Source organism: Poeciliopsis prolifica, unplaced genomic scaffold, assembly GCF_027474105.1.
Source record: "Poeciliopsis prolifica strain line A6 unplaced genomic scaffold, Auburn_PproV2 SCAFFOLD008, whole genome shotgun sequence".
NCBI classification, from domain to species: Eukaryota; Metazoa; Chordata; class Actinopteri; order Cyprinodontiformes; family Poeciliidae; genus Poeciliopsis; species Poeciliopsis prolifica.
The window spans coordinates 4,084,512-4,096,884 of record NW_026562383.1 but is presented as its reverse complement, the minus strand read 5'-3'; the positions used below and the strand labels follow the sequence as shown (position 1 = coordinate 4,096,884).

General features: G+C 38.2%; 1 protein-coding gene across 1 annotated transcript in view; it reads right to left on the bottom strand.

Moving 5' to 3' along the window:
• The window catches only part of LOC129362348 (vertebrate ancient opsin-like), a 69,941-nt gene that overhangs the window by 43,620 nt on the left and 13,948 nt on the right, over positions 1 to 12,373 (bottom strand). The gene's annotated exons all lie outside the window — the stretch shown is intronic.

The following is a 12,373-nucleotide window of genomic DNA, read 5'->3' as shown; positions in this document are numbered from 1 at the left end:
GAGAAAAATGTTTGCCCTTTGGAGCATCATATATGTGAGTATCAATGGCAAGGGTGAGTTACAAAAAATCAAAGTTATAAAATAATACATACTGAGTGAGTAGTGAAGAACAGTGGGACTACTCACTAGTCTTTTTTTAGATGTTATTACAATTTTTATTTACCTTCTAGGTTTTATTGACCAGTATTTCTAAAACTTCTGAATTTCCTGCTTGAATTTAAATTTATAACTCAGTTATTTATCCACTCTCATTTTGTCTCTTGATGCTGAACCTACGTATTGTAATCCTGCAGAGTACTTGCACCTCATTTGATATGTTGACATGTATGCTTGCATTTAAAACACCTGTGACTCCTGTCTAAACATGTGGAAATGAAGGAGATTTTGTGGAACATCAAATCCCACCACATCTTTAAAGAATATTTGTCACTTTTGATGTTCTCCTGCTGTGACAAGTTTACGGAAACTGGAGATTCATGGGGGGAAATCCACAGTGTCCCGTTCCTTCGTGACCGGGTGTGTTTCTTTCCATAACGGCAGCTTCTTGCTTTATTGTCACTATTTTCCAAATAAAAGGATAAACCAGTAATCTGAAAAAGGAATTTCAATATTCCAGAAGGTGACCCAAAGTAGTCTAGTATTTCTTAGAGCAAGAATGGTTTCCGTCGTCCCACATCCTGCAGGATGGTCTAACAAGGTGTTTTGCACAGCTGAATAGTTGTTGTGGGAGATTTCTCAAACATGCTTGAAAGAATCAAAGTAACACTCCGGGTTTGTTTTTGATGAGGGAATAATATGACATGATGCATAGCTAAAAAAGTAATTTTTTACATGAGAGTGTCCCTTTAAGGTAAGGAGTTAGGAATAGAATCCTAACCCCTAACCATGCAGAAGTACTTTAGCTTTATATGGGGTAGTGGAAGATTTTACAAAGGAAGCAAATCAGTAACCATCATTTTCTCACTGTGAAATGCTTTTCAAGTCCCTTTAAGCAGCAGCATGAAAGAGGTATGAGACATAGACGATGCAGAAACGAAACAAAACGGAAGTCTGCTGTAACTTTACTGAAGCTAATTAAGAGCAATCTGGTTGTGGTGCATAGAGCACATACAATTCCTGCCTCTGTGTTTCAGCGTGTTCTCTTTCCAACCACACAGAGTCACAGCGTTCCTCCGAGAGTGAGAAGAAAACAAAATGTGTCGCCACAGTCCGCAACGCCCTTCCAGTGCTTTGATAAGCTGCGACCGTTCATAGAGACCAGACACAAAAAAAGAAAAAAAAAAGAAAACGCAGTCTCCAGCAGAACCAGCTTCCAATCAGAGATTAAACTACTGATGAAATAATCAGCCGCCTCAGTGCAGACCCTGTAATTTGTCTTTCGAAAGAGCTGGCCATCAATTGCTGATGTTGATTTCACTGCTTTTTTTATGTTCTTGTTTATACTCAAAGAAATTATCTGGATTCATTCCTTCACACCAGGGATTTCCAGATGCATTAAGATAATATTTCTCAATCCCCCTTTTAAGCCACGGGCTCATTTCAGAGACATTTATATTGTTTATATGTTAACTTCCTGGTACGATCTTGCTTTGGCGATTGTGAATGTAAAACACGTAATAACTTCCGATCCTAGCGTTAAGATTAGGTGCTTTATTATTCAATAATTGAAAATGTGTCCAACATGGACTGAATGATGCCATCACTTCCTGCTAAAACTATTGGCAGACTATAATTATAAAGCATTGCAGGAAATCGCTCACAACTTTCACAGTTCACCTATTGTATAGGGGAATTTTCCAGCCATAATCCAAGAGCACACATTTTAATTTTGAAAGCAGGACCGCATTCTCAAAACTTGTAACGTTTGTACTCAAAACTTCTCACGCTCACATTTAGTCTCTGCTCGCTTACGAAACAAAATTCTCTTTTGGCACAGTCGCCTGGCAACCTCTCAGCCAATAGAATGAAAGTGTGGTACTGTGTGCATTTGTTTCCTTCTAGCGGATGTGCCTGTGTGGCTACTATCGATTGTAGCAACCTTCGCCACCCAGTGGATGTAGGGAGAAACAACGTCAGCTTTCTGCTTCGTAGAACACAAAACATCCGCCAGCACAGTGCTACTGATCTCTAACAGCCTTCTGATCTTAGACAGGATTTTGTTCACCCAATCATAAGCAACATAAACCATGTGCCATTATGAACACATATGCATACTCTTGTTTACATTTGTCCAGTCAAAGGCTGAATAATGAGCTTAGGAAACTAGCAGAATCAAATATATTAATACGAGGCATGTCTGATAGCAATCTTTTAAAAAGCGTCACCTGCTCAGTCCAATTTTGGCTGATCCCAATTTTTTTGTCTGAAATGTTGCTCATTATAACAAGGAAGTTGAAAGGTTGACTGCAATGGGGTTAACTATTGTTAATTGTAAAAGTGCAGACATAACTTGATGTGTCGATCTCTCAGTCAAACCTTTATCAAGAGGACAGTTGCTGATTCTTATACATTTGTCAAGCTAGATAAGATCCATGGATGAGATCGGCTTCACATGTAAAAACTGGCCGATCATTGATCTCCCAAAATGAAGGATATCGACACCAATAAATCGGTGCACCGATTGGATAAATGACTTGCCTACAATAATATAATTCCTTGCATTGCGCGACTGCACAATGTTCATGTCAAATTATAAAATTAAAAACTTGTCTCGCAAGCAAAAACTTAAAATCACAAGCAAAAGAGTTTGAGAAGCGCAACCAAAGAAAAAGTGACAGTCGTTAACAAAGATTTCTGACTTGCGCAAATAAAAGTTTATTTCACTTCAGACAAAATTAGTAACTTTAATTAAAAAAAAAAAAAAAAAAAAAAAAAAAAAAATATATATATATATATATATATATATATATATATATATTTTAATAAATAAATATATATATGAATTTATATATATATATATATATATATATATATATATATATATTGTTGGATATATAATATATATATATATCCAACAAAAAATGTTTTGTTTAAAAAAAAATCATGGTAGATGCAAAAGTTTTGTTCACAATTTTATTTTAGATAAATGTTTTGATTGAATAATTGTGAAACAAATTTAGCCCCATAGTTTTTGTGTTCTACGTAGCAGAAAGCTAACGTTGTTTTTTCTCCCTACAGTCACTGGGTGTTCCAGATGTTAAGTTGCATTCACACTGAAGATCACAAGTGGACACAATTCGCCAACGCATCTTAAGACTTTCCACCGAATCATTAACCGATTTAAACAGGTATGGGTAAGTATAGTTTTTTTATTCCCGCTTTTCAGAGGAATGATTTGCTACATTTAAAAAATGGCCAAAGGTGGTTGTGACTGGTGTTTTCCTGGCTAGCCTTTTCCTGACGGGACACGTGAAAGATTGGAGAAAGAGAATGAATAACTATGGATTGTGGAAAATCTCTGTCACAAAATGGAGCGCTCCAAAACTGCGGGAAGTACCAGTCAACAAGACCTGCAAGTTCAACATGATATGCTTGCAAACAAAAATGATGCACTCTATCCACAGCTCATATATATTTGTGCACCTCTTTAAAGACTGAGCTTAAAAACAAGGACATGAGAGGTGCAATGCATTGCACTAGTCTCTGAAACAAAGACTTCAGCAGCTTTGGATGGCCTTGAGAAAGACACAGCTATGTATGGAAATGCAGTTCGAAGAGTTGGAGAGTGTTTCAGATGAATCTCCAAAGCTGGCACGAGAGAGATCGTAAAGACATCGAGAAACTTTAAAGTCTGAAAATGCTTGGCTTAAGAAAAGGTTGGCTGAAAAGGAAGAGGAGGATGAAGAGCAGGAACCAGGGACCAACTTCAACTCTCAAAAGACTAGGTTCGGGTGCAGGTACAGTTTTCCAGACAATGTACGAAATGGAAACATTCAGGTGCTGGTTACCACCATTCATTTTCTAATTCCTCTGATTGTTCTGGTGAAACTGGTAGCCTTGCTGAAACTGGTTCTACAGAAACTGGTCAATTTGCTATAAGTGGATGTTCTAGGATAAGTGGTTGGAAAGAAAATAAAGGGTAAACTTTTAAAGCCTGTTTGAGATGTGCCTTCTCAACAGGCTTATTCCCTACCACCTAAATTATATTGCTAGTTCAATAAAATGTTATTATGTTACCTTCAATAGTCAATTCTCTTTTTTGTAACATTTGTTGTGGTTGTGCCGCTTAACTAGATGTCTGTGTGAATTATTGATGTTCTGTTCAGATTTCAGCATTAGCTAAGCATTAGCTAAGCATTAACAGTAATGCTTAGCTAACATAAACATACGTTAGCTAAGCAATACTGCTGGGTTTCAGACATGTGACCGGGAAGTGGATTTCTGCGGTTTTAAACAGCGAAATGGCTCACAACAAGTAAACTAATGCATAAATAGGCTGAAAAATATGATCCGTATTATATCAGTAAAGAAAGACTTGTCTTATAATCTTGAGGATTTACCCGGTGTCGAGGCGACCCACATAACTAACAATCTGGTGCTGCAGAGTTCATAATATATGACTTTCAAAAGCCTGGAGAATAAAATTATTTTGTTTCAAGTTGTGTCGAGTTAGGATCAAAAGAAGCATTAAATGACTAGCGACTTGTTTCTAAACAGGTGAGTAGTGAACTGTGTTATTTTAAGTAATTACTCTATGAAAACGATGCTATGCTATGCTAACAACAAACTAAGCCATGTTATTTCTATGAGCTTGAATCTGCCTGTAAATAATTTATTTAGGTTCTGTTAACCCAAATTCATGCTGGGATTGTTGGGCCGTTGGATGTTGGATTCAGGTCCAATTCACAGCGATATACAGAAAACCCCATGTTTGTGTGGCCACGAATGTAGCTTGTGTTCAGACATGAACCATGTCGGGGAATAGTCACAGCTCATTGTGACTGCGTGGCTGGACAAGTTATATTTCATTTATATAGCTTTTTAGAAAGTCCCACTGAATAAATATATTTTCTGTCTGGGACTCAGCACTGAGCTAACTGCTAACAACATTAGCATTCTAACAACTTCCAAGGGTAGGCCGTAAAAATATTTTACGTTACATACCAACGCTTGTCCTTTTACCAACTGTCCAATAAAATATCTGAAAACACAATTCGTTATAAAGAGGGTGCTACAAACTCTGACATTGTTAGTTTCCACACCTTCTGTTTTTAGCCGTAGATTGTTTATCCGCTTTTCTCTTTTTTAAGGTAGGTTTGTTAAATTCAACTCCCTTGTGACCAACTACCTTCGAAACTCAAAAATAACGTTTATCTTTATCTCTATTGGAAAGGTAGGAACAACCGTACAGGACACAGACTTTATGCATTTTGATGCCGGATCAACAGAATTAAATGGGCTGCATTTACTGCCGGCCCTCCATCTGCATTGGGTAACGTCGGTGCTACGTCATCTGAAACCCAGCAAGAAGTGTAAAAAAACCCATCAGCATTTCAGGTTAGCCTCAGAGCCTGCTAGAAGAACCAACATATAACGCCGATGTTTTACCAGCGAAGCACATCCTCAGAAATATTCATTTGTTTTTATTTTATGCCAGGTTTGAATGACACTGTTACGGGCCGACCAGCAAAGAGCAATAACAAAGGCATATAAAAAAATAACTTCTATTTAATTTTTCCAATCGATCTTAACAAAAGAAGGTTTCTACAACAAATCTCAAACATAAGAAAAATGGGCCCAAAAGAAAATCAACTAAAGCATACTAACTCAATATGACAAACCAGAAAAAAAACTAACCTCACACAACACACAAGGGAATTTATACACACAGGAGGAGGGGTGGGGAAAAAGACAAACAATACATACATAAATATCAAATTCAAATCAAACATTTGAACATTAACACAACTATGAAAACAAAACAACCTAATACCATAAATGTTTTAGAGGTTATGCTATTAGTAGAGCGAGAGTCCCCGGTTTCCAGCAGCCTGATGGTTTGTTCCATTTCCTGGTTTGCCTTAAACCAATCATCTTCTCCCAGCCAGTCCTTCAAACTCAGCAAAAACAACAAATAGTTAATGATCTAAATAAACATAAGGTGTTTGCTAACTGTGTGCACCCAAATTAGTAAACAACCTAATACAAAACCCACCAAAGAAAAGATTAAATGATCAATGTAAAAACATTTAAATAAATACTAACACTGAGGAAAAGATGGAGGAACCTCCAAAGAAACATTGAGGGCAAATCTGACCAATCACTTCAGCATTTTCTGTATCTCCTGTTCTGATCAATCGCCGGCACTCGGTTGAATTTTGACCAATCCCCTCAGCTCCCTTCTAATGTAACTTCCTGTTTCACAATGTCTCTTGAGAGTCGAATCTGTAAGACGCTGTAATTGCAATCTGTAAGCATGTGTGATGCCATTTGGAAACGCGACTTTGAGACGTTAACTTATACATCTCAAATTTTATTAGCCAATACATTTTAGCTTATTCCGTCATGCAGTTCATGGTAACGTGAATAACCAATGTGAAATTCTTCCTTTAAACCTTATGATTTCCTCAGGACACAATTTCTTTGTATTATTGGTGCTGTTTCAAGAAGGTGCTTGAAAATGTTATTTGCGCTTATATCACAGTTACAAAATTTTAACTTTGTTAAAATCCTGCCATTTTGGAAAAGTAATGTGCAGTGAATTTCAGTTTCTTTGCAAGAGACCATGTTGTGGCAAAAATATAGTTTAAATTAAAATGCCCAGCTTATGGATCTGTAATTTTAGGCCACAACAATCATCCAAAAAAACATCTCAACATTCTGGAGGCACCATCAAAGCGGTGGATTAAATGAGTAAACTCACTCCTGAAGACCTAGGAAGCAAACGCACAGCCTGCCACTGCTGGAATTGCTTTCCGCTCGTATAAAAAGCGTAACTCTCATTATCAGGGAGGAGTGACATAAAGAAAAGGAGAACTCTGACTGTCAGCTGTGAGTAAGCCAGCAGACACTTTTATGGCTTTTTACCGGCTTGTCTCTCCCTGTCTCTTTGTGTACCTGTCCATTTCTTTTCCACACATTCAAACAGGAATTTAGAAATTATTTTTACCCGGCTCAGCCGCTGCTCACCCATGTGGCCTGACAGCACAGCTGGAGCGCTTTATTTCACGTAGACTCTCCATTGGGAGAGGACCAGGGACCTGCATTGCGAGCAATTTAAGAGATCGTTCACATGAACTTACGCGAAAAAGGAACAAAATGCAAAACATATAGAAGCGGATGCTGTTACTGTAGATGAGTAAAGGATGGGGGGGAAAGAAGGGCAAAAAGGAAGCAAAATCTTATAACATTACAAGAAATAGGGTGAGCTTAGAAAGGCAAAATCCTAAGTCCTGAAATGACATGAGAAGAAAAGCAAAGAAAATATTGTTTCCCGACTGATTAGTGTTTACGTAGCCTGTCTGGTGACGAGAGAGAAAATAAAAACAATAATGTGGCAACGATTTAACAACTTGTGGTTAAATCAACTCGATTCAAGACAAACGGATCAGAGTTGTAGAAATTATGACTTCCCTAATGTCATTTGGGAACGACAGAATAACTTCACGCCATGACTTAATATATGGTGCCTTTGACTAAACTTGTGGGAACGAGGTGTTCAGTTTGTGGAGTTAAAATCGTGTAGAAACAACTTAATTCGTGGGAATGACTTGTGGACATGAAAGATTTAACATAACATCTCATGACGATGGCTCAATATTTCGTTGACAGAATCCCTCGTGCCCACGACTTAAAATCTCACGTCCACGAATTGACTCGTGGGAACATTTTGCTGAATTTGTGAATACAACAGAATTTTGTCGAGACGGCTTAATGGTGCGTTCACCAAACATGTTTGGAGCGTCAGGTTTATATTCTAGTCTTATGTAGAGGTTTCGAGTGTCTAATGCGCCGCGATTCCAACAGTTTGGAGTGTTTCACGCATCAAGAGCGCCCAATGGAAAACAGCCAGAATCAACGCATCTGACACACGAAACGCAAGTAGAGCAGCAGTGTCAAACAAATTTTTGTTTTGGGCCAAATAAAAATCATAAATGCTCTTAAAGGGCCAGCTGTGCTGTTGCCCCTCCACGCAAAAACAAACAAACAAAAAACTATACAGGCATGAAGGCAACTTATCCCTGAACAGGAGTGTTCTTGAGAGATTTTTTTGGTTTAAAGGTCAGCATAATCTTAAGACATCTCTTTTAATTAAGAGCATAAATTTTGTTAAGGCTCCCACTTTCTGTTCTTCAAATGTAATTTTGACTGTACATGTACACCATGTTTAACTTATATTGGCAGTGTTGTCAAATATTGTTTCACTGTTTTATATTTTGAAGTTGGAGCTCTGATTTTGCCCTAAAGGAAATTCAAGTCTAAATGTTTCATTTAAATTTTTATCAAACTAAAATTTGCAATTTTTTTTCTATGCTTTAGATTGAAAGTTAAATGTTTCATTTGTTTTATGTTGCATCATATTGTTCCTCACTTCCACAAAAAGTATTATTTTGTATTGAAAAAGTAGTGTGCTGAGTTGTACAATGCATTATTTCCATAATTTATTTCATACTTATTTAATTTCAGACTAATTAAAAGGCCACAATTCATGCTTTATTCAAATACTCTTTAAATCAGTTAAGAAATTTATTTCACAAAATAGATGGTGATTTTCTTACTGTTTTTCCAGAATATGACTTACTTTGGACAGTTTGCCCTCAACATTCTTGTAGAAAAGGTTTAGGTTTAAGGCACAACATACGTTGTCGTTTCAAAACCTTCGTCTTTATTATGTGGCCCACTAAACACTGTGTATGAGTCAATGTTTGAGTTGGTTCTTTTTTTTCCCAAATAAATGTTTGACATGATGGAACTTACATTTTCTAAGTGTTTTTTTGTTGTTGTTGTCATGTTTCTATTTTATATTGGAAATTTACAGTAGTAAGCTGTATGTGAATTCAACAGTAATGGTACCATAGAAAAACGATAATATACTGGCAACACTGCTGCCAGTAGTTTACTGAAAATCTGATAAAAACAGCAATGTGCTGTAATCAAGAGATTTCTTTTGTGACAGTAATATACTGTAAAGTTGATTACAGTAAGGGTACTGTATAATTAACAGTATAATGCTGGCAACCCTGCTGCCAGTATTTTACTGTAAAAATACAGGGCAAATTGTTACTGTGTGAATGTTATTGATTAAATCTGATCACAAAGTGTTGAAGTATCAATGAATTCTTAAGATGAAATACTAGTGAACATCTTCTCAGCTCCTCCCGTCATGAGGCGTGTTTTTTCGTCTTGTCTCGTCATGTCTGCCACCAGAGCGTGATTATCGCAGTTTTGTGTTCTTGATTGTGTTTGTTCATGTATTTAAGTTCTCCGGTTGTTATTTGCGGGATCATCTGCGTTGTTCGCTGCTCTCTGTGAAATTTAAGAACATGTACATATGAAAAAGTACCAGTCTTGGGAAAAAATGATTTTATAGTTATTTATTTTTTCAAATCAAGCTGCATCCGTTTTCGCCTCCTTCAGCAAATGACCGCCTCTGACAGAATGATCCCACCAAAGCAATGAGGCGCAGGGAGGAGATCCGGGATGGAGGTCATGATCCTCTACGAAACTCTCGCCAGGGTGAACCGAGAGCTTCTGCTGGGGTCCAGACTGGCGGTTCCAACCCCGGAACCGGTTACCTTCGTTCGGTAGGTTCTCGCCCTGAGCCGCCAGTGAACCGGGCCCCGAGAAGCTTCTGTCAGGAAATTATCTTGTGTCTCATTGTGCTGGTGTAACTGGGACGGATGGACGGAAACGACAAGGACCCGACAGAGACGCTGAGACACAGGTGACATTAAATACACAGGAGGTAATCAGGGAACAAGAAACACCTGGGAGCAATCAAGGGCTGGACAGGTCAACAAGGAAAAAACACAAAACATGAGACCTCCAGGGTTTTATGATTATTTTTTTGTGATTTTTGCAATGAAAATCAAAGTGTTTGCAGTGCTAATTTGGAGATTTGCAATATTTTCTGTTATTTCATTTATATATGATGGTAAATGCCACTTTTTATTTAGGCCATGGACTTTAATCTGACATCAATTAAGGCTGAGGCAGCTGTTTAGTACAAGAAAAAGTTTTTGAGAAAAATCTGCAATAAACTCCGTTACGTATTAGTGCACAAAAGTGCAGGGCTTTGTTGATTTTATGTGAATTTCCACGATAATTCTCAAGAAACTGGAGGAACTGATTGATATTATTTGGCAATAAACATGAAATAGCATTGATTTGATAACATAATATTTAAGCACACTTAGTGTTTAGGGCCACATAAAAAACTACAGTGGGCCAGATTTGGCCCACGGGCCTCGAGTTTGACACATGTGGTGTAGAGTGAAATGTCAAGCATCTGCTTTCAAAGTGCACACACATTGAACACGTTTTTGACATGCATAATACGTCTAGTGTGAATGCACCATAATAACTTGTGCCCACAACGTAATGTCTCATGGGAACGACTTATTTCGTGAGAAAGACTTAATCATAAGTCATGTTTGTTCACACATTTGTTTTTGTTCGTCGTCTTTACCTTCCACGTCGTCAGGCTCTGTAAATGTATTTTATCTTCTTGCCTTATATGTTGACACCAGGCAGCACTGATCATCTGAACCAAAAGAGAACATCGGTCCCATGAATCTACCACACACTCACTTCCCACCGTTTGTCTGGGGAAACCTGATGATCACAGCTGGAGCGAGCAATGAATGAAACTTTCCCTCAACCCGCCGTTGGGACGTGTGTGTGTGTGTGTGGGTGTGCGAGTCAGTCAGCCAGCGCGGAAACCCAAACACTGGTTTAACTCGTGCTACAGTTTGTAGCCGAGGGGGGAAAAGGTGCAAATCTGGGAAAACATGGTCTGATCCGCTGCTTCTCGCTACTCAGAGCGAGGCGATTGCTGCTGAATATTTATGCGCAGTATCAAGTCAAATATTCATCAAGTGTCTGAGAATCCCTCTGAGCATTTCAGACGGTGGCATCTCCGTATCGGGAAGTGATAAATACAGTGCTGGCCCTTTCAGCAGCATTAACGGTACAGCAAAAACAAAAGCTAGTGGCTTAATCTTACACTCAAGATGTTTGTGGGGTTTTTTTTTTTTTAAACTTTAATTAGAATATATTTATTCAGAGTAAAAAAAAAATCCATAATAAGAAATAATTTCTTCTAGCAAAATCACAAACCGTTAAGTAACCCGGCTTTTCCAGTCCGCAGCACTTGATCCACCATGTTGGAGCATGCAGAGATAAATGTTTGACTATTCCTGTTGGAAGACCTCTACATCATTCAGAGTCCTTAGTTTCTATGGAAGAAGTTTGACTTTGTTTCCTCAGACTGGTTTCTTTGATGTTGCAGCCAAATGTTTTAGATCCAAGCACAATTAATTTCAAGGTTTCGGGTGGCGAAATGTTCTGGTGCTCTTCAAAAGTCTTCAGAACAGAAACAAACCCTCAGCATCACTCGTCCTTCACCGAGCTCAATTTTACTCTCATCAGACCAAAGTGTGCAGTTTCAGTTAAAGTCCTGGTATTATTTAAAAGAAAAATCCACCTTTACATATGTAACATGTGACAGAATAAAGGTTTGGGAGAGATTAGTACATGAACAGGGTCTAATGGTTGTCCTGGACACTGTGTGACCTCAAGATGCCGCTCTGATGCGGTTCACGTTCTGACCTGCTTAGTCCACTTTCATTGAACTCTGGTTCGTTTGCACAGAAAGTCCGAGGTGTGACGGCACAATCGAACTCGTGTCCGCCTAAAAACGTAGGTTTCGGTTGGGTTCAAACAAAGACCGCTCCAAAAACAAGAAGTGAACCTTACCACAAGGGATTCTGGGTAAATGCAACCAAAACAAAACGAGTCTAGCGCTAGTGGCTGAAACACTTTGTGGTCTTTTACCAAGAAAAAAAGGGAGAGAAATCCTACACCCACTAAAATCTGACGCACTCCATTTTGTTACATTTTGTGAAGAAGGACTTTGGGTCACTGAGGGTTTTGTGTCGTTTACTTCAATGGTTCAGTCAAGTCAAGCTTATGACTACTACAGTCTATGCTGAAGGCAAAGATTGCCCAATAGTTTGAAGAAGTAAGCCAGACATTTTTTTTTTTAAAGATGTCTTCTATGAAAGTATTGTTGAAGGGAAAACAAATGAATGAAAGAAGTTTAAGACTGAAATAAATGGCATTGAAAGCTCTGCTAAGGCAGGGTGGAAGTTTCAAAATTGAATTCATTGACCTTTTTCAGACGCTGAAAACCCCTGGCTGAAACACTGAAGCA